Source organism: Nannospalax galili, unplaced genomic scaffold (genome assembly GCF_000622305.1).
Source record: "Nannospalax galili isolate Female #2095 unplaced genomic scaffold, S.galili_v1.0 scaffold377, whole genome shotgun sequence".
In the NCBI taxonomy this organism is placed as follows: Eukaryota; Metazoa; Chordata; class Mammalia; order Rodentia; family Spalacidae; genus Nannospalax; species Nannospalax galili.
This window is the reverse complement of record NW_008341187.1, coordinates 703,866-707,043: the sequence shown is the minus strand read 5'-3', so window position 1 is coordinate 707,043 and position 3,178 is coordinate 703,866.

The following is a 3,178-nucleotide window of genomic DNA, read 5'->3' as shown; positions in this document are numbered from 1 at the left end:
ATATGCTTAGGAGAAAAGATGGATGAGTGATCAGAAAATTTCAAACACCAAATGGAAATGCAAATAGGGCCATGTTTGATATATGGAAGCATCACCAGTGGGGGAAGCTCCTCCATACCCAGGCTCCCATGGTGGCCATGGCGGGCTGTACCAGGGCAGACCATGAGGAAAACTGCAGCACCTGCAGCCGCCAGCTTGAAGGAAAATCAGGCTTCAGGTCAGATAGCTCCTGGGAGCTGAGGGGTCTAGATGCATTTTATAGCTAGGGTAAAGGATTTCTAGGTACAGGTGGCAGAAGCAAATTGCTTGTCAAGAGATTTACTTCAGAGCGAGCCCAGCCATGTAGAACAGTCACAGTGCCATGGGGCCTGGAGCTGCTGGCCCGGATCTTCAAGGCTCACAAGCAGACTTCAGGAATGACAGCCACTGCTCCCCAGCAACAACCTCATCCCTCCTGGGGGCTGGAGGCAGACAACAGGGTTAGTACCACCTCTTCATGTTGCAGCTGAAATCATCAGTCAAATGAGAACAGGAATAGGAATAAGGGAGGTAAACGGAAATCGGTCATGGTGGGGACAGGGAGGAGAAGGAAGCATCTAGTGTTTTCAGTATCTTTCTCATCTGTTCACCTCTGCTTCGGACTAAAATGACAGTAAGGATGCTGCGTCGTGGCCAAAAACCTGACCCCCTTTCTCACTACGTAGCTAAATGTGAGAGAGATTTTCTTGGACAGCACGGCAATGTCACTCTCAAAATCAAGATCAATTCTGAATCACTCTCTCACACTGGGAAGAACCCCGTCTTCCTCCCAAGCCACCATCTCACCCTGACAGGCCATGAGGCAAGAAAGTACTTTTTCAGCAGCGGCCCCTCCATTCTCAGGGCAGGGTACCTCTTAGCACCCAGCCTCCACAACTGGGTGGCAGACACAGGGAAGGCCGCGGGCCAATTGCAGCACCTACGACTGCTATCTTGAAGGAAAATAGAGCTTCACACCAACTTGGACAACAAAAAGCTCACTTAATTGGGGTTTGGAAGTTAGGAGAAAGAAAATGGCAGTGTGGTGAATTCAGGGAGGCGTCTGATATCAGGAAAATGCTGTGATGTGGGGACCAGCACCTCAGGAAGAGGTGATGGAAATGAGATTTAAGAGACAATTTAGATGTAGTTCAAAGAGAAGAACGGAAACAGCAGAAATCCTTGAGGGCACCTGAGGACAGACTGGTTGGCAGAATAGACCTTGGCTTCTCCAAGGATACCTGGTGCAAGGTAGATGCCCAGGAAAAACCTAATGAGTCCACACATGCATATGCAGGAACTACCACTTTCAGAGCAAAAAGAGAGGGTGGCAGGGTGAGTTTCATGTTCTTAAGAAAGCTGTGACCTAGCTTTGGGGATCTCAGCATCCTTGCATTTGTTTTCTGTGGCTCAGGCTGGCCAAGTGTGAAGATTACAGGCACATGTCATCACATCCAGTTTATGGGGTGCTGGGGGTGGGAGTCAAACCCAGAGTTTCATGCATGCTACACAAGCACTCTACCAACTGAGCTATGTCCCCAGCCCCTCTTTTAATTCTTAAGAATGCTTCTATCTCAAGTCCTGGGGAAACAGAAGGTAGTGCTTGGGTTCACTGAGCTAGAACAGCGTTTTGATACCAGCAGACCTGGGCCCTGGTAAAGAGTCATGCTCTTGGCAGGCATGCCGCCCTGAGTTCAGACAGAAAGTACATCTGTGCCTCATTGATAGTGTAATAACCTATATTACAGTGTTGTCCAAGAACACCTGTGCATGGCTCAGAACGTCAGCCCAAGGCAATCATTCAGAGGGAGGTGATATTAACATCTCTCATTAAAGCTGAAGACAGTAGCAGTGCCCAGCAGCAGGGCAACCGGAAAGGGTCTGTCCGAATTGCCGCTACAGACCCCTACTTTGGGCGATCATAACTCAGTCATAGAAAACACAGTTTGCATTGAATGAAAACCTGCAAAGGAAACTATTATGCATTAAAGAGAGTTTAACTCTCAGAGCTGTCAAAGTATTTCAGTTATCCATTCCATCTGCAGGTGACAGTCTGTGGACTATAAGGGGCCTTATTACCTCCCTGTCTGTCTAGACAGTGGAAACAGACTACTGAAGGTAGTAGACTGAAGGTAGACTTATTTCTGACTGACCCAGGGTAAAATGGACTGTCTTGACTCTATGTATAGGGGGGATGCAAGGATGGGAGGGAACACTTGTCTGGCAATCAATAGTACATCCTGTGTTACCTTGGTGTTTTGCTTACCATTACCTGTCCAGAATGAGGAACTAAGGAATTCTAACTCCACCTGGGATTTAACCTCTATATGACATTACGTGTGAGTAGATTTTGCTTACTTTCTTTTTTAAAAAATATTTATTTTTTATGTGTATGAGTATATTGCCTGCATGTATGCAAGTGCTCCCGTGTTGTTCAGTGCCCACAGAAGTCAGAAGGAGGTCAGAAGAGGGCCTTGGATCCCCTGGAACTGGGTTATAGAAGGTTGTTAGCCACCATTTGGGTGCTGGGACTTGAACCTTGGTCCTCTGCAAGAGCAGCCAATGCTCTTAACTGCTGAGCCATCTCTCCAACCCACTTACTTTTTTTAATATAATATTTTATTTCTATTTGACATATATGAGTGTTTTGTCTGCATGATATAAGTGCACTATGCAGGTACAGTGCCCATAGATGTCAAGAAGGTTGTTAGCCACCATTTGGGTGCTGGGACTTGAACCTTGGTCCTCTGCAAGAGCAGCCAATGCTCTTAACTGCTGAGCCATCTCTCCAACCCACTTACTTTTTTTAATATAATATTTTATTTCTATTTGACATATATGAGTGTTTTGTCTGCATGATATAAGTGCACTATGCAGGTACAGTGCCCATAGATGTCAAAAGAGGGTGTTGGATCCCCTGGAACTGGAGTTAAGGACAGATGTTAGCTGCCATGTGGGTGCTGTGAATAGAACCCAGATCCTCTACAAGAGCAACAAGTGCTCTTAACTACTGAACCATCTCTCCAGCCCAGTATTTTGCTTACTTTCAACGCAGTATCTCTCTCTAAAGAAAGGGAGACCTGGAGGCATGTATTCACTGACAGCCTTTTGAAAGGATGCTGCTATCTTTTATCTTGACAGACAAATATACAAAAGTTGT